The following is a 19,582-nucleotide window of genomic DNA, read 5'->3' on the forward strand; positions in this document are numbered from 1 at the left end:
AGCTTTCTAAGATCGCTGTGGCAAACAACAACCAGGGCTCATCAAGAGAACAGCATCTGTGCCCTGATAGCCAGACTTAGCTTCTGGCAGAGGACGCCATGCTTTGGGGTGATTCTGTTGAGTGAGAAAAGGTAAACCGAAGTGCACAGAGATAAGAGCACAGAACCAAACTGCATGGGCGAAAGTAACTAAATACCCCTCTAGGTGCAAAAAAGACAAGGATGTCTGATGGAGATATGGTGTGTTTTTACAGAGGAGAAGCATTGCGTGCAGGGACACTGGGCTATAGGGAAAATATCTGGTTGTATTCCTAAGAGCTTGGGAGGTTTGGTAGTGTCTGAAAGGGTGTTATTCCATGTGCATATTTCTGCTGATAGGCCTATTGGCAATAGTGAAAAGCCCGTTTCTATTATACAGTCATTACTGGGGTACAGTGGCTACTGGAGGCTAGTTTCCTAAAATGGTGGGCAAATGCTTATTTAATTATTCTGGTTGTACATTAAATATTTGTAGATGGAAATATATGTGGTTAAAAGATGGATGGAAGAAGATACGTTGTTTAATATATAGGGTGACCATGTATTGGATTTCACAAAAAGAGTTCAGCGGCAGGCGGGTATTATGAACATAAAATTAGGCTAATTGTTTATATACGGTCTTTAGAATTTAGAAATCCCGCCTGGACAGATATTTTTGGCCACAAAAAGTAAAGAACGGGATCAAGAGAAAGTCTGGTCAGCCCAATCATGCATTTCAGTGGTGTAGCTAACTATTGTTTTGTTAAACTCGTGTTTTCATTTAGTAATATATTAGCAATTGATTTAATGCACCAGAAAAGAATTAGACAACAACTTAACTATGAACTGGTGCTGTCGTAACATAGGCTACATGCTTAATTAAGTACGGAATATATCTTTCACGCGATTTTCTTCTAAATCGATATTTGCAACAACAACAAAAAAACAGCAAAAAAACAAACAAACAAACAAACATGGAAATCCATCATGGTGAAGAAAATTGAACTTTAAATTCATTTCTTTTAAACGACTCGCATTACAAACACGCTCTGTACATGTAGGATTTGCACAGGAGCAAGTTTGGGATCTCGAGAAACGTGCACAGGTTGACAGCGCATTAGAGCAGAGAGCAGAGAGCAGAGAACTGCGCAGTGAGCCTTTAGAGCATTGCCGGTTGTGTTTCATTGTCTGTTACCTTGCTTTCGCCTATTGCGTTTTATTCAAAAACTGCTTGCTTTTAGCATTTATATGGTAACGGGGAGAACCGCTTACACTGTTGGCTTCTGCGTGATCGTCGCTTGGAAGAAAATATCTCAATTTACGTACTGAATTGCTTCATGTTCTCTACCCTCCCGAAGCTGTGCAGAGCAGCTTCAACAAGCAGGATCGAGGGGACCTCTTTTCAGAGGAGGCACTCATATGTACCTGCTTTCCTGCCAGTTTTCGTTTGAAAGGAGAGGGAAGAGAAAACCTTGGACAGACGTGTGATGCGCAAACCTTAATCAGATCCAACACGAGGATACTTTGAATATCTCCAACTGTTTAATGCGGATGTAATACTCTATCTATTTTATCGACATGCATCAAACAGTATAAAGGACAGTAGGCTACCGGACGGAACGATGAATATTAAGGGCCGTTTTCTTTTTAGCTAGACAGCTATATAGAAATACTTTGTATGCGCTACTGAAAAGAAAAAACTTATTTTTGAAAAGAAAAATATCAGACAAGCAAAAACACGGACAACACAAGGGGCACGCGCGGATGAGCTAGGTAAGGTGTTTGGTTTCAAGCTGAATGCGCTTCATAATTGCGTGTCGAAAAAATTACATAAATAAAACAGAATATTTATTTTAAAAATGTCATGTTGATCAAAATCCTGATATATGATAACTACCAGTTTCTGCTGTTTTAGTTCGTCTTTTGTTTGGTAACCTACTTATTTTTAAAATAATTGAAACAGCTGCAAGTATGCTTCCTGATCCAGTACCTTGCACCTGTTCTCCTCTTTAACGTATTTTGCCTGTTTGGTTATATGTTTGCCAGCCAATATCAATTTAGGAGTTTTGTTTGTCTGGATGCTTGTAGTTGGATAAAAGTCGATGCGGTCCCACCGCTCCCTCGTTCCTAGTGCAATTTCTCAGTTCCTGGAAAATTTGCGTTAATATATTTTAAGATGTTTGCATCAGAATAGAGACGGCTGTAGCAATTACATTTCAATGTGTTGTGCACATACATTTAAAGCGCATTCCCTCATAGGCATTCGTTGTAGCTTATTTCAATTAAATGTTGTATTCGGTATAAATTAATGGAAGGTGGACAGGTTGTAGATTGATGGTCTACATTTGTGTATTTCACTGACGTGCGCCAGAGTGGTGTTCTAGAATTAAAGTGAAATCGTTTAAAATAGCCTACAATTTCAAAATACAACTGATTAATTAAGTGTTTTGATTTAAAGAATATCTGGTATCAGTCCGGGTTCCTAATTAGAATGGTCACCTTTCATCATTTTGTGAGTCTGAAAGATGCCAGTTTATCCGACATACATGGTTGGAGTACTTCACCTTCGAACGGAGAGCGTGATTGTGCCCCCCCCCCCCCACGCACACACACACACACACTCACAAATATAATTATTTATTCACATTCACATTTTATTAGAGTGCTGCAGACCAGAACAGTGGAACACGTGCCAAGTTGTGTGGGATTAATTTAATCAAATTGCCAATGGGACAGCAGACTTGGCAGCGCAACATGTGACATTTCAGGTGTCAGAAACACTTTGAAGGGTGAGCTTTCAAGGTCTGTTCACACCAATGCAGCACATCTCGCTAACACGAGTCACATAGCACTGCTAAGGCATCACATAGCTCAGGAGGCCTAGTTCAGCATCTTTACTTGGTTTCAAGTTGGCTTTAAGGCATATGTTTTATTGGATACTTATTTCTACGTCAAATTAAATAAATTCTAGTGTTGTGTTGTATCTGACTGGAAAGAATTGTCAGGTCTTTTAGGTTTGTGGCTGGCCAGTTTAAACTCTGTAAATATTCAGTTTTACAGTAGGTAAGAACATGACTTCAGAGAAAATGAACACAATTGTAGGGATGCAAATGGTTCTAAACGCATATTCATATGTTAGGAAAGTAGATTCTTCCTGTACTTGAAAGTTCCCATTTTTGTTTGTACACAGTTTTTGTTCATGTTGTAGCACATATGAGACAGTTCAAAAAGTGATATTGTGTACTATTTATGAATGAAGGATTTGCTTGTTGATGACTTGGAGCAAATGTTTAAAAAAAAAAAAGTATTCTGAATGATTACACAAGCTCAAGATATATTTTACTGTTTATGTGTGTAGATCACTTTTATTATATTAATTTGTGTTTCAAGGTTCTCAAGAGGAGGTATAAATTGATTAATTAGTTCCAGTGGAAACTCTTACTTAAACCAGCCTGTCACTCTTTCACCATTCTCTGCTCTCCCTCCCTCCCTCCCTCCCTCCCTCCCTCCCTCTCTCTCTCTCTCTCTCTCTCCCCCCCCCCCCCCCCCCCCCCCCTCCCTCCCTCTGAACTGGAACATCCATCCCCCCCACCCCTATCTCAAATAAAGATTTAATTTCAAGGTGGTATATGTACCTTGCTGGTTTTACACAAAACACACACATTTTTTTAACAAAAACAACAACAACATATGAACAAGAGAAAGGACGAGACGGAAAGCGGGGATGAAATACAGATTGGGCTGATGAGGTGTTTAGGACTTTTTTTGATGTTAATGATCACCCATTGTGTCCCACGCTGTGAGTCATGGTCCGTGGTCCTTAACCAAATTGTAATTCCTCTGATTAAGCAGAGTGAGGGCAGGTTCTTGTTCACATCGAGAGTGGCTCTGTCCATTCTGTTTCTCTCACTCTCTGTCACCCTCCCCCTCCCCCTTGTCATACCACCTTCTCCTGAAATACTGCATGAAGAATGGGGTCTTTTGGATTTTGATGTTCATTTTATTTAGTTTAGACTCCTCTCCAGTGTAAACTTTGGAGTCGAGCCTTTTCAGTGTTAAATTAAGCGAGTTCAGGATGTCTTTCACTGTGGTTGTGCACGTTTGCCTGTTCTGATAACATTCTCATTATTACATATAGCCATGCAGTCCAGTTCATTACACTGATTGCCTTTATTTACCTCTGCTAACAGCCAGTGGGACATTATCTACATTATGCCTGTACTCAGTTGTGCCTTGATTCCATGCCACAATGAAATAAGAGATCAAATTTAAAAAAAACATAACATTCATCTCACAATTGTAGATTGATGCTCAGTGGAATAGTATGAAAAACAGCCTCTCCAGGATTAACATTATTTCTGGGCCAATCAGAAAACCTAAACCTAATGTGAAATGTTATTTCATCCTAGTTATAACAGAATGTACCTCACTATATGCTTTTTAATAAGAAAAATGCTTTCATTAAAACAAGCTATACCTTAAATTAAGGCTTTGAATGTAAGAAAAGAAATCAAATGGAGATTGAGCTGAAGTACTAAGAATATCTTAAGAGGAGCTGAATGTCATTCATTTTAGTTTCAGTGTGACTGAAAATCTATAGAGTAAAATATACAGTAGCTTCTGTCATGCTTTAAAAACAACCAGTCAAAATGTTTGTGTTGTTCGAGGAGTGAGGATTAATTAAAAATATGTTTGATTTCTGAACCCAGCAGTTTTACCAGCTGACGCCGAACACAAGTGCACAACAGTTAAAAACCGTTCACTTATCCAACCTATAAAATACATTTAGTTGATGGAATTTGTTAATTTTCAAAGATATCAATAATTAATTCAGTTGCCAAATGATAGGTACAGCAATCTGTTGGATCAACCTTTATCAAATGTGCAACTCACAACCAAGAAACCAAGATCACCGTCCAAATTCAGACAGCTGAATATTCCAAAAAGCAAGCGATGGAAATGTAAAAATGGCAGGTGAGCTGTAAGAGAATCATGTCAGATCCTGCACACACCAAACACCACACATCTCTAGGCCCAGATGCAAAGTTCAGATTCCTCAGATGGCAACCACGGATATCCACCCCAGAATGTCCACCGCACACAACAGCTGTTCCTGGCTGATGTTAAGCATCCCTGAACCACTTTTTTCCTCCTGACTCTGAAAACCTAGCTAAAGAATAGTCTGCATTCTTTTTTTTGGGGGGGGGGGGGGGGGGTGGGTGGGTAATGTTTGAGAGAAAGGGGGTGCACATGACTGCGCTGTTTGGATGAGGTGTGAAGTATGGGGGTGTGGGAGCAGACTGTCTTATCTGAAAACTAGCAAATTTATGTATTAAAGTGGCCTTATGTTTTGGACACAGGGCTAAGCACTATTATATTATTATCAAAAGATTTATTGTCCTACGGTCTATAAATTGACCAAACATGAATATGTTAGGAGGTAATCCAGCTCAGTTATCAAAGAAGGAAACATGGAAGTTCACTTCTGCCTCCAACAACATGTTTGTAGATGAATAATTGTTTAATCCCACCAGCTGAAATCTCCCCCTTCAGGCAAAATATTCTCGATGTAACAAAACCAAATCATACCACGTTGGTTTCCGCTTGAACCTGGAAGTGGTTCTAAAAATGGAGAATTCAACTATCAGGCCTCAACAACCATTATCCATAAAGACATTATATTTTTCACTCAACAATTTCAATTACATATCATAGATTGCATTCAAACTTAAAATCAAAGGAATATGGTCCTTGTGCAGCATTCTTTAGCCAGATTGATCACTGGGTGTCCTGAATGCCTTCAAGTATTGAGGTAGTAACTTTCAGCGAAGTGTGAACTCTAGGACCCCCCTGGCCTGTATAGAGATAAGCCCTGCTACATGGCTTAATTGCCTCAAGGATGTTTACTTTAATGTTTGTGGGGGGGGACGGAAATAGAGCAAAAACAGACAACATACCTCTGCTCACCCTGGGCATGTTTGCCAGATCAAATTAAATTGTCTGTTTCTCAAAGGTGATAATCTAAAAATGAGATATCTGACTGTGTATTTTGGTGGATTTGTTTTCCCTTAGTTGAAGGGCTTTGCAGCTTTTCTAATTAGAAAAATTAAAGGAACTCTACTACCGAAGGAAGATCAATTAAACATAGAAGTAGCTTTTTGTATTTTTATTTATTCTTTGTTCAACATAGAAAAACATTACGTTTATCTGATTATTCTAAGTATTTGAGCAGGAACCTGACCCCAGGTGAAAGGGGTAACCTCTGTAAACTCTTGGCCTTCTCAGGAGAGCCTGACTGAAGAAACACATGTATCTGTGTTGTAATTTGCCACCGTTGACAGAAGATTGGAGTAAGATGCATGAACTCATCGCCTGTCTGATCAATTGATGGATGAGGCCCGGAGAGGTAGGGATCCCCAATGCAGTGAAGGTTAACCAGCACCTTGCGCCCATCGCTCTGAGTTTAATGCACTGCGGCCTCTACAGAATTCAGGCGAGTGCAGTGATTTGCCACAGCTGACTCCCACCGCCATTGCTATCCTTTTCCGCCCTTTACAACACCTACTTTCTGAAAGCATTATACCAGAATTTTCCACATCTACTTTCAATGGCCACTTAGGATGTTTGTCAGCCCTAAAAAGATATATGGGACGAGCAGAGAGCTGAAAATCTATTATGCTGTTTTTGGGGAAGTCTCAGGCAATAGACAGATAATTTGGCTATTTTAATCAAATGAGCTTTAAGTTTCAAACTACCACTAGTTGGGGGGAAAAAGGAGTTGATTTATTGTATGTACAAAATCCACTTAATCACAAACATGGCTGTTTGTCACTTTATTTATTTTAGTATCTGTAAAAGCTTTTCAACAATTAAAGCTGCCATTCAATTTTATACTTTGTTTGAGATTAGTATAATTTTACAAATATGATATTTGAAAGAGCATTTTTTGAAGCATATGGGTTACATTGTGACTTTCAATCTATTTTAATCATCTTATTTCACAGATCGTCACAAATCATGATAATTTAGCTTGTAGTCATAAAAAAATTATCTTTCTAATACCTTTGCCTGTAATTGCATTTGATTAATTATATTTCTTGTTTGAAAACTACAAAATGGACCATCTTACTAGACTTTAACCTAATCTGTGAGTTTGCACAATTGAAATGGAAGAACAGATCAAGGAACTGACCTTGCAACTTCTGAGAAGTTGTTCGTACATAAAAATCTGGAGAATGTTATAATTCCTCAGAGTGCTGTACCATTGTAGCAAAATGGAGAAATATGGCACAAGCCACTGCTAAAATCAGGCCATTCTACCGAACCAAGCGGCCAGATGGGAAGGGCAGTTGCCAGAGAAGTGACCAAGAGGAAAGCTACAACACTGACTCATCGCAGAGCTCATTGGCTGAAATAGGAGAAACTCTCATTGAGATCAACGATCTCTTCAACACTTCTCAGATTTGGCCTCTTTGGCCCCATGAAAACCCCTTCTGAGAACATTAAGACACGCTGTGTGGCAGGCCCTGAGACCTTCTGGAAGGTTTTGCGGTCTGATGAGACTGAAGTTGAGCAATCTGGCCTGAAAGCAAAGCACTGTTTTTGGCGCAAACCAAACATCATCCCTAGCGTGTCAGGCATATTGGTGGCAGCATCCTATGCTATGGGGTTGCTTTTCAGCAGAAGGGACTGTGAAGACTGTTTCCATCTAGGGCAAGATGGATGCAGCCAAATTCAGGCAAAACCTTGAGGAGTTTCAATCTGCAAGAGATTTGCATTTAGGGAGAAGATTCATGTTCCAAGAGGACTAGGGCCCAGAGCACACAGCAAAATCTGCAAAGGAATAGCTTATAAATAAGAAGTATTCAGCAATGGCCCAGCCAAATCCCAGTCTTATGTCCCAATGAGAATCTGTGGTATGACTTTGAAATTGCTTTCCATCGACACTCTCTATCTAAACTGGCAGAGTTGAAGTGCCTTTCCTTGGAGGAGTGGGCAAAAATTCCAAAAATCTAAATATGCAAAGCTCATACAGACATGCCTGAGAAAACTCAGAGCTGTAATTGCTGCCAAAATTTTCCTGAGGTGATCAAAAAATATTTTAATGCATTCAAATGTTAAGGCACAACAAGACAAAATCTGAACAAGTTAAAGGGCAGTGATTACTTTCCGAAGGTTTTATACCATTAATGCAGAAGTATTGGAATGATGACACTTTCTGTTTTGGCTCTATACTCCAGCACTTTGGATTTGAAATAAAACAGTAAATATTAGGTTGAAGTGCAGACTGTCAGCTTTAGCGTTTAGGGGAGCTACAGCGATTGGACAAATTAACATAATCTGAAATTAAATGGTCATATTTAGTACTTGGTTACAGATCTCTTGCAGTCGATGAGTGCCTGAAATCTGGCCCATAGACATAATCAGATGCTGGATATCTTCCCTGGTAATGCTCTGCCAGGCCTGTACTGCAGCCATCTTCAGTTCCTGTTTGTTTCTGGGATGTTTTGCCTTCGGTCATGTCTTCGAGTGAAATGCTTCCTCAATGGGATTCAAGACGAGTAATATCTTTGGCTAGCCAAGAAAATGTCACTTTTTGGCCCTGAAAAATTCCTTAGTTGCTTTGGCAGTATGTTTGGGGTCAATGTCCTGATGCAAAGTGAAGCACCATCCAATGAGTTTCAAAACAGATGAGGTGTTTCTGTACTCTTCAGAATTCATCCTGCTGCTGTCGCTGTCAGCATTCACATCATCAGTGAATACAAGTGAGCGAGTTCCAGTGGCAGCTATACATGCCAAAGCCATGAAACTACTGTCTCCACAATGTTTCACAGATGAGGGTGGGTGCTTTTGGGTCATAAGCAGTTCCTTTCTCCATACTTTCCTCTTTCCATCTCATTGGTACAGGTTAATACTCTGTTAGACTTTTTAAATGTACTCTTTCAGCAAACTCTAACCTGACCTTTCTGTTTTTGAGGCTTACGAATGGTTTGCATCTTGTGGTGAACCCTCTGAGGTTATGCTGGTGTAGTCTCCTCTCTATGGTCGTCTTTGACAAATCAATGCCTGCATTCTCAGTGTAGTTGATCTGTTTGACAGTTGAATCAAGGTTTTTCTTCACATTTGAATGTATTCTTTGGTCATCCACCAGTGGTCTGGTGTGGTTTACCAGCTCATTTGGTATTGCTGAGCTCACCAGTACCTTGTTGTTTTCTAACAATGCATTGAATAGTTGATTTTGACATTCCCAATGTTTTGGCTGTGTCTCTGATCAATTTATTCTGATTTAACAGCCTGCTTTACTGGCATTTACACTTATTTTGTTCTCATGTTGAGTGACAACAGGTAAAATAAAAAAATTCCATGCCTAGAATTGACTGTAGACCTTTTGTTAACTTTCTTGTGTATGAACTAATGATGCAAAGACACAGCTGGCCAAGAAACAGCTGAGTAGCCTATTGTCCAGTTACTTCTGCTCCCCTAAAATGGAGGACTATGTATAAAAATGGCTGCAATTCCTACACAAATCACCCAATATGTATTTAAAATTCAATGTGCTGGAGTAGAGCTAAAACAACTAATTGTGTTATTGTTCCAATACTTTTGCATTAAACCGTATATACATATAAATGAGTGTGTCTGTGTGTGCATGTGTGGTGTGTGTATGTTATTTCCTTTTCCCCACTGCCAAGTTTTTCTAGACTGGTTTTATATGGTTGTGGGCATGAGAAATGCATTTTGGGAGATTATAGTGTCAGTACATTGAACAGGAAGTTACAGAGGAACATGTATTTTGGTTCATATGGTTCATATAGCATGAGTAATTTTTATATCTGCAAAGATCTATCTCCCTGTCTGTCTTCTATATGTGTCTGTACAAATGTCTCTTTGAGGATAATGGTGCTTTGATGAGCACTAAGATCGACACTGTTGCAAAGAGCACAGCTGTGTTTCTGTTTTTCTGCTGCTGTGTGCTAGCAGTGTGGGATGGAGAGGGGTGTAAAAGTAGACACTTTGTCATCTTTTCTGTTTCTGTTAAGTCATTTAAACAATATTCTTCATGTTTAATCATGAGATCAACTCAATCCGAAGAACTGAGTCATTGTTTCTTACCTTACCTTACTCTCACCTGTTTGTGAAAGCTCTGTCCTATAGTGTCACTGACACTGCGTGGACATCGGAGAGCCATGTCCAGCTCTAGCTTATCTAGCTTTGGTCAGTGAGGCTGCTTTCCTCACAGTATAAACGCACAATAAATATTTGTGCCTCACTGCAGAGCACACGATTCCCAACATGATAGTTGTTTCCATGACAGCAGTTGCATATTTGCTACTCTTGTCACTGGACAGAAACAGGTGGAGGGGTACCTGTGGTGTGTTTCCCTGTTAGGGAAGGCTTTGGGAAAGAGCTGCTGTCCTGCCTGTCCAAAGTGGGCTTTCTTGTGCTCTTTGCCCCTGTTTCGCTCCCTGTGGGGGCACCAGGGTGTTTTCCAGAAACAGAGTGTTACCACAGTCATGCTAGCACACTGACTGCTCACGACTAGAGCTTCTCTAGGCATTCTTTACATAGCTTAGCCGTGACAAAAGGTCAGAATTATTTAACGCATAACAATACCACGTGTAAAAAGAAATCTGTCACCACAGTGGGTGTACACTAGCTTGCCAAGAATGTGAATATTTGTTGTGGGATGGTTGTACTCACACCAAACATATTTTTGTTTGAAATAGGTTATCTTAAAAATACTCTTTTTCCTAACAAAATAATATACTTTTAATTATTATTCATTTTAGGTTTAGCATCAAGAATTGGTCCTGGGCCACAATATTCAGTGACCTGGTGCCCTAAGTCCAGTAACCTGGGGGGAAAATGCTTTATCTTCAAATATAACCTTTCAAACAGTACAGAACATGGTGCTTCATAAAATACACAAAAAATTAAAACAAAAGCATGGCAGTTGAAGCCAAACAAGAGAGAAGGACGGACATGGTCAATAGGAAGCAAGAAAGATAAAAATGATAAACTCAATACAATGATAAAAAGTTGTACAGTACACAACAGGGGTTAAAGGGAAGTTAGTAAGTAGTAAGTTTTTAAAAGAGATTTAAAAAGGACACAAGTAGCTGTTTTGATGTCTATTGGAAATCTGGAAAATGTATATCCCTGCTGAAGATTATGAGAGGTGGAAGTAACCAAAATTTCCAAAAAAATTGGTCTTCCAGACCTCATAGAAGATGGTCACTAGGTCCTGTTAAGATAAGTTCCCATTCAGAACACATTTATTCTCATTTTGTTTACAACCTGTAGACCAGTAATAATGTGATAGAAATACTCAATGCGTAAGGATGTATCATCTCAGTTTCTCTTGAGTGTTTTCATATGACTGGGTGTGTGAATGTTGGATTGGACATCTTTTCTTTCATTTAAAACTTCATTTAGCTACTTAAATACATATGAAATTTACAATGCAACATTAACATGCAGAATTAAAAACAAAAAAACTAAATGTGTAGAAGCAAAACAAAAAATCAAAATGACAAAGTTTGAACTAAAAACATTCTGATGAATGGCATTGGCAGTGGAAGAGAAATCATGGTTTATTATGGGAACATCTGATCAAAGAAGATGTACAGCATTAAATGGAGTGTGAATAGAATAGAAATTAAAGACCTCAGTTTGATTAGCATTTTAATTTACACTGCTAACACTGATAAAAAAAAACCCTTCTCTGTGATCATCAGCCCTGCTGTCTTTCCTGTATGGCCGTTTGGTCCCGGGTAGGGAGTGAGGGGGCTGTTGGGTTGATGCGTCTTAGATTAGTTAAATTGGAGCATAATCGCAGCAGATTTTGTCAGCGTTTCTGCTAGTTGGCAGCGCAGCTGAAGTGCCGCGATGTAACTGAAGAAATGGTTTTTTATCGTCCTTTCCACCTTTCACTCAGGTTTCCAGCCAACTGCCGTAAATGAATATTGTGGGGATTGATTTTCTCAGCTCCCTAACTACCTACACATTTCCCCGGTCTGAACATGCCCAAAGCGGCCTCATAAATCTCTTTGATATGTGAATCTGCATTCTGTTGTACATCATTGTACCCTCAGACTCACCTCCAAAAAACGCTCCGATGGGACTGGTGTGCTTTCGGGTCCTCCCATTCACTTTAACGGCCCTCTGTTGCTTTTCATTTAGCGAAGCGGAAGCGTTTCTCCCCTCTGTGCCTGCGACGGGCTCTGTCCCAATCAGTCTGCGTGCAGGCGGGTTCTCTCATTCATCCTAACAGGCGTGAGCGAGAGAGAGAAAGAGAGGGGGCTGTCGCCCCTCCTTTGCACACGCTTTACACACAAAGTGAAAAGAGGCACCATGCGGGGAACCTGTGTGATGCAGTCGGCGAGGTGGCTGAGTCTCATCCCACATACTAACCCCCCATGCAGCCAGAGGTTCTATTCCCCTGTCCTGGTGCTCCTGTGATCCAAACTCTATCTCTAACCCTCTTTTCTTTCCCACTGTCTGAATGAAGTGGGGGGGGGAGGGGGGTGGGGGGGACTTATGGAAGGCAGACTGTCCAGTCATGAAAAAAAAAGGAAAAGCATAGTTTTACTCTAGCTATATTTCAGCAGCTGTGTTTTGATAAATGGGAGATAAAGAAAAGGGGCTGATGCTGATCTCTCTCTGATGTGACTCCACTGCTTTGCTTCCTCTAATTTCCGGAGCCCGCCTGTTATCCCTCTGCCCCTCTCCAAACCGGCAGAACTCTGTCCCTCTCTGCATGCTTTACTAAACAGCAGGTCCCCAGAGGTACTCTTTGTGTGGCACAGAAATTATGGTCCCGGCAGTCTAACGGAACAAACAGTTATGATACAACTCAACCTGACTGACTGACGCCATCTCTAGCAAGATGATTGTGGACTGTATCTTTGGTGTGTGTGTGAGTGAAGGCCCTCAGTATTGTTGAAAAGATATGTTACTGTGTTTGAGGAAGGGGAGGGGCTTCTTTGCTCAGTTGCCATGGGATCATTTCTCATGCATGAGGACAGGCCTGCATCAGTATTCAGATATAAGGAGCAGAAGGTTACAGGGGAATGGTTTACGCGCTACAGGTGTCTCGTTCCACAGCGCACAGTAATATTTTATGTGCGACACGTGGCCCGTTTCATGACGCTATCGTGTCATGGATGGCGGGTGACCAGGCAAGGTCCCTCCCCTGTGTGAGTCGGGCCCGGAAGGGGAACGGAATGACAGTGAGGGAGTGTGCATTCAGAGAACGCTGTGTTATGGAAGGGTGAGCGTGTTTGAGGTTTTTGGACTGTGAGGTTACCAGGGCTGTAGGAAGAGGGGGAGGGCAGGGGGACATGCCCCCCCCCACAATAATTGTACCGAAAGAAAATCATTCGCCATGTACTTTTATTTTGAAAAGCATGCTGCGGGAGCACAGACAGCAAGTCCACCCGATACAGCAAATATCGTTCCTTTTAGTGAACGATTACGATTAGTCACCCCATTAAAATCATGCAGTAGGTACCTACTAACCAGTTGGCTCAGTAGGTTGCTATCAGACGACTGAATGGCTACAGTATCTTTTTAAAAAAGTGTGGTTAAAAATCACCCCATTCAAATCTTGCACCGCAAGATTTTGCGAGGAAGTCGTATGGGGGAAGGGATGGGGTAGAGGTCAGGGCTCTGTGCAGGCCAGTCAAGTTCATCCCCTCCAAACACAAGCAAACCATTTCATTATGGGCCTTGCTTTGTGCATGGGGGCATTGTCATGCTGAAACAGGAAATGGCCTTCCCCAAACTGTTACCCAAAAGTTGGAAGCACACAATTCTCTAGAATATCATTGTATGCTGTAGCATTAAGATTTCCCTTCACTGGAACTAAGGGGCCTAGCCCAAACAATGGGGGGGGGGCAGACCCCTGTGAGTAGAAGGTGTGGGACGGTGAGAGGATGCTGCGAACAGCCAAGTAACAACTTCTGTTTCAAAAAAAAATCCAACATCAAAAAGTTTTCAGAGCTGGATAAAAAATACTTAGGTCTAAAGCTCCAAAAAGCCTGGGGCTAACGAAGCCCACAGTGTGAAGAACAAAAGTGCGTTCTCCTGAGCGCCCTAAAGATGCTGTGAGGGTGCGCGGCGCCTGGAGTGTTCTGCTGCGGAGCTCTGAGTTTAACCTGATTCTGCTGCTTAATTATGAGGGTGTGTTCCTCCCGGGAGTGACTGAGGAAAGGGTTTTATGCCATCTCTGTATGCCAGCACAACTCTCCCTGCTGAGTGTGCAAGGATACTAACACAGGGACAGATAGAGGAGCCAGTAGTAATCACCAGTGCACTTCCTCCGATATTCTTCTGACTTCCTGTGTGTTACATATCAATTTATAGTCTCTGTGTCTCCATATAGCCTCATTGTGTCTTTAAAAAGTCTATCTGTATATGGTCTTTATGCACTTTCCTTGTGTCTTCCTATGGTCTCTTTCTGTTGATATAGTCTCTCTCTTCATATAGTCTCTTTCCCTTGATGTGGTCTCTCTCTTCATATGGTCTCTTTCCCTTGATGTGGTCTCTCTACTCACTGTCTCTTTGCTGCTCTTTTCCTTTAATGGCCCTTATTGGCTTTGTAACAGCACAACAGAGCCTTGTACCGGTATCCTGTTAGCTGTTTTTTGTTTCCTAAATGTGTGCATCATATGGCATACTTTAGTAACCGAATAAGCTTTTCTTGGCTGTAGACTTATAATTGGCATTACTTTGGCGGAATTGTGCCGACTTCCGTAGAAGCCACATGGATTCAGAGTTATTGTTGATGAGACCGATAACTCGGGCTAACATGAATCCGAAGTGTTGTGCCTTTGAACGAGCATGTACAATCTCATCAAAGGGAGGTAACTGAAAGAACTATCCCACCTGTGAAGTATCCATGTGTGAATGAAGCCCTCGTTCTCACAAGCCATTCTGGTGCTTTTCATGTTTGCAGGCATGACCCTTCTTTGAAGCTGAGGCTGACAAACAAGCAGACTATAGGGCCAGCAGAGAGAAGGGAACTTTAGCAGCCAGACTCTTCTGCGTATGACAGAGCTGATCCTTAGCTTCACGCCGTCTCCGGCATTGTAAAGGCCTCGCCAGTGTCACCATGCTCAGGAATAACCAGCACACTTCATTCTCTTATTTTAAAGGATCTTACTGTTTTTTGTTAAATACTCAAAGGAAAATTGTGGTGAAGGATGATGCACAAAATCCAGATTGGTCATACCAGAGCTGTGCCGAAATTCCCAAAGTCGGTCGTTGTTCTCCTTCTGATGTCAAATGATCAATCCGAATATTTAAGGCCAGTTTACATTTAGGTGACGTATGATCGGCCGATAGATATCGCTGCATTGTCACCAACATTCCATCCACTTGCTCATAAAATATATAAACACTTAACCGATGAGAGTGCATCTTTGGCCCTGTTCATACCTGGCATTAAAATGCGTCTTGGGTGATCTGATCACAAGTGTACAGCTCTAACTACAGGTGTGAACGCACCCAGGACGCAGGACCCAGGACAAAGTTTTTTAAAAATGATACCATATCATTCTACAGTCAATATCTGGGACTAAATATTGAATAAATATACAACCTTACCATTGCTTTTATGCATAGAGATGTCCCTTTTGAGACTGAGCGGTTATATATTGTCTTGGACAATCCATTTGTGAAATATACAGGCATTTGTGATGCCTGGGTACCTTCCAAAATAGCTGTGCGTAATACCACACGTGTTGTTTACAGCGTTGTCGCCCTTTTTAGTGCGGCTGGCTTGATTGACAATTCATTTATTTAGTAGGTGAGAGTATAAGCCTTCTAATAATGTATAACATGTCTAATTTCTCTTTTGAAATAGTGTTTTATAGGTCAGCGTAATTGAAAATATTCTTATAATCGCATTCACTTACGCATTCACTCTGTGGTAGCAGTAAAAGACGCTGCACCTAAAGAAACGTTGTCACCGATTTTTCGTAATTTCTTGGAAAATACTATTATTATTGAGGACTTCTGTGCATAGCTAGGCCATATATTTGCTGATAGACCTATCTGACTTCGTTTTCTGGAGCAAAACAGAAGCGGATAGAACTGTATCATTTTGGTTGGTTCTCAAATCGCGTAAGCTGGCTTTGTCCACAACGTTTGAAAATTTTGAAAAGCACATAGAGACATATTACGAGTGCGTCAAACATCTTGAGCGATTTGGTTTACCTGGAACACGCCAAGGAATAGACCCAGTCTGTTTTTGTTTTGATTTTGCCCGAGCGCCAAGGTCTTCGCAAACTTCTTCTTCTTTAATTTTCGGCAGACTAGGCACAGGTAGTGCATTGCTGCCATAGACTGTATGAAAATATACCGGTTAAAAACATATATATACCGGTTGTTTTTAACCTCCCGCCGGTTAAAAACAACAACGCATTTGGTCTTTGCAAATGGAAATGATGCGCTTGTTTATTTGCATATTGAGCGGGGAAGTGAGATCTGATCACAAATGGTCACTCGAGACGCATGTGCAGACGCATTCTGATGCCAGGTGTGAACTGACAACCATCTCGACTGAATCTAGACACAATCTGGATATATCTGGATACAAAGTACAGGTCTGAACAGGGCCATTATGGCATCTTCGTGATCTACCTGGTCGGCACCATACAGTCATTGAAACGCGTTTATCGAACTTTAACAAATGTGTGATCTGTCATTCTATTTATTTTAAGGTTAGTCTAGTTGACTTCACACTTTGCTGAAGGTAATTGCGGGAGATGAGAACATTCTATAATAATATTGTCATGACAGCTGAGCCAGTGATGGGGTCAAAAGTCAATACACAAGTATTGATGGGAGCAACATTGATAGCGACAACGACAAATTGTAGTATACACTAAAGGTTGTTGTGACCAACCATCAAATGAGATTATCACTAGTGCCAATGATCATACATCGCCTAACTGGGTAACACTTTTAACATGAATTAATGATGTACAAATACGTTAACAAAGCTGTACAGATGAACTTTTTAGTAGTTAGTAGTTAAGCACTACATTAGTTAATGCCAAGTCATGTGACCTTATTGTAACTGTAAACTGGCCTTTAGTGATTTCGGAGAACCAGGAGGCTGCTTAAGAGCTGGTCCGGAGTGTCCGTTGGGAGTCTGGAGCACTGTCAAAGACTAGATTTTAACACTTGATCTCAGTGCTAATAAGAGTATTAGGTCTTAGTTATAATTGTATGTAGAGTTCGGTCTTCATCCTGTTTAGAGCACTGTCCTAGTGCTGATTACAGCACTCGGTTTTACTGCTCATTAGAGCACTCAGTCTTAGTACTGATTTAATTACTCCAATTCACTGCTGGTGAGAGCTGTTGGTCTCAGTGCTGATTAGAGTACTCAGTCTCAGTGCTGATTGGGTTTCAGTCATGATTATAGGTGCTGGGGGAGCTAGAGAGGTACATTGCAGGCAATTGGCACATGCACAGATGGGCAGAGCAGTGATGTATAGAGAACGCTTCAGCATTGAAGAACATGTTGGTGTCAGGTTGGGAACCCTTCTGCCATTCATTAGGATTTTAATTAGTCTAAAAAGAAGAATGAATAGGAAGGTGAAAGCGGCTGGGGTCAGCGGTAAACAGTCACACCCCGGCCTCTGGATGGCTCAGTCTGTGCAGGGGTGAGATCGCTATCTGCCCACGGGCTGCTTTATCTCATATTGATCACAGAGCACAGTGTGTGATTAACCAGGTCTAGTGTCTCCTTTTCCCCAACACCACCCCTCTCTAGTAGAGTGTCCCCCTCTCTGCCCTGATCTTAGGATGCAATCGGCTTCCTTCTCCTGCAGATATGGCTCACTTTGTTACGCTCTGTATTCAAGGCCAGAATCTCATCAAAACATCCACCACAATGTCTTCCTGTAGCTAATAAATAACTTCCCAGCATGCTTCTTACTGATTGAGAGAAGAGATCTTTGCCAGGAACACAGATTGGAAAATTTTTTATTTATTTTTTTGATTGGTTATATTTTGTCAGCAAGGCAAAATGTGTTTTGCTCCTTTAAAGGAATAGTTCACTTCTGAGGTTTAAAAAAAATATAATTTAAATTTTTTGTGTAGGTTTCTTGAGTGGCCCAGACCGTTTTTCTCTGCAGTAAAGTGTATTTAGGATATTTACTGAGGTTTCTAATTACGTGCCAGCTGTATAATGGCTGGTACAAGTTTGTGAGAGAGAAGAGAGGAAATGCACTTAAGGTAACTCCAAAGACATTTGTACAGCAACGTGTGTATGTTGGAACTATTTGCTGTGGCACAAGCTGAGATCACTGTGCTCAAGGGAAAAAGTACTGGCAAAATAAATAAAATATTTCTTATATATGATATTATCTAATGTATAATTGTGCTTAAGTACTATAAAATGAACGTATGTACAGACTCTGAAATATAGTAGTTGCATTTTTTGTTTTTCAGAAGCGCTCCTGTGAGATGCAGTCGCTTGGCTGAAAGGAATGTGAAGCAGAGGGAATTTAAACACTGAGCTGAAGCTTCACAGAGCACACATTAAAGCAACAAGAGCAGGTAATCAAGGAAGAGAAAGAGCAGCAGAACAGGAAGGAGAGAGAGAGAATGGGAAGGCTCTAGAGCAGAGAGAAAAGAGCTCCTCAGTGAAGTGTGTGCCTGGCAGACCATGATACCGCCATCTTCAGCACCTGGGACGTTACCGTTGTCTGGCAGTTGCGGTTACGAAAGCTTTTACTTATATTGAGCCTTACACAAAGCCTCCTGTGATCCTCTTTCATGTGTTATTCTACTTCAGATGTGAGTGTTTTTTGTGTGACATAATGCATTTCTAACAGCTCTGATGGAATCGTTTGTGGACACATGAACCCTCTATTGTGGGAGAATGTCAATGGAATGTTAAACCAATGAGGAGAAAAGGATTCTCGTCTTTTCAGCTTTAATCCAAGGAGCTTTACCCCACCCACCCAGATGAGCTTTATCTCAACCACTTAGGGGTGCTTTACATCACCTACCCAGGGGTGCTTTACATTACCCACCTACAGGAGCTTTACAACACCCACCCAGGGGTGCTTTACATCACCCACCTAAGGGAGCTTTACATCACCCATCCAGGGGAGCTTTACATCACCCACCCAATGGAGCTTTACATCACCCACCCAGAGGAGCTTTACATCACCCATCCAGGGGAGCTTTACATAACCCACCCAGAGGAGCTTTACATCACCCACCCAGAGGAGCTTTACATCACCCACCAGAGGAGCCTTACATCACCCACCCAGAGGAGCCTTATATCACCCACCCAGTGAACACTGCAGCTGAGCATGATGCAGTGAATATTTTACAGCTCACTTGCCACACAGCACAACATAACTGCAGTGACTGCAGATCTTACCACAACTGATAATTTGTTAGTGCTTGGTGAAAAAGCTAGGGGGCACATTGGCACTGATAACTCAAGGAACCCTGGTCAATGTAAATATGCCCTTTCTCCGGTGGCACCAAGCTTGATGAGTGCTGCCACTACGCTGGGTTAATCATCAAGGTTTGAA

At 41.3% G+C, this 19,582-nt stretch overlaps 1 protein-coding gene across 2 annotated transcripts in view; it reads left to right on the forward strand.

The window, feature by feature from the left end:
• Window positions 1-869: 869 nt before the first annotated feature.
• grik4 (glutamate receptor, ionotropic, kainate 4) overlaps window positions 870-19,582 on the forward strand; it is a 201,066-nt gene continuing 182,353 nt past the window's right edge. Inside the window, exons 1-2 of one of the 2 annotated variants that reach the window (XM_035385732.1) lie at window positions 870-1,790; window positions 18,483-18,590. The gene's annotated coding sequence lies outside the window, so the exon portion shown is untranslated. The remainder of the gene's footprint in view (window positions 1,791-18,482; window positions 18,591-19,582) is intronic. The other variant, XM_035385731.1, reaches the window with a different exon arrangement.

The sequence above is a fragment of the Anguilla anguilla genome, chromosome 12, assembly GCF_013347855.1.
Source record: "Anguilla anguilla isolate fAngAng1 chromosome 12, fAngAng1.pri, whole genome shotgun sequence".
Taxonomy (NCBI): domain Eukaryota; kingdom Metazoa; phylum Chordata; class Actinopteri; order Anguilliformes; family Anguillidae; genus Anguilla; species Anguilla anguilla.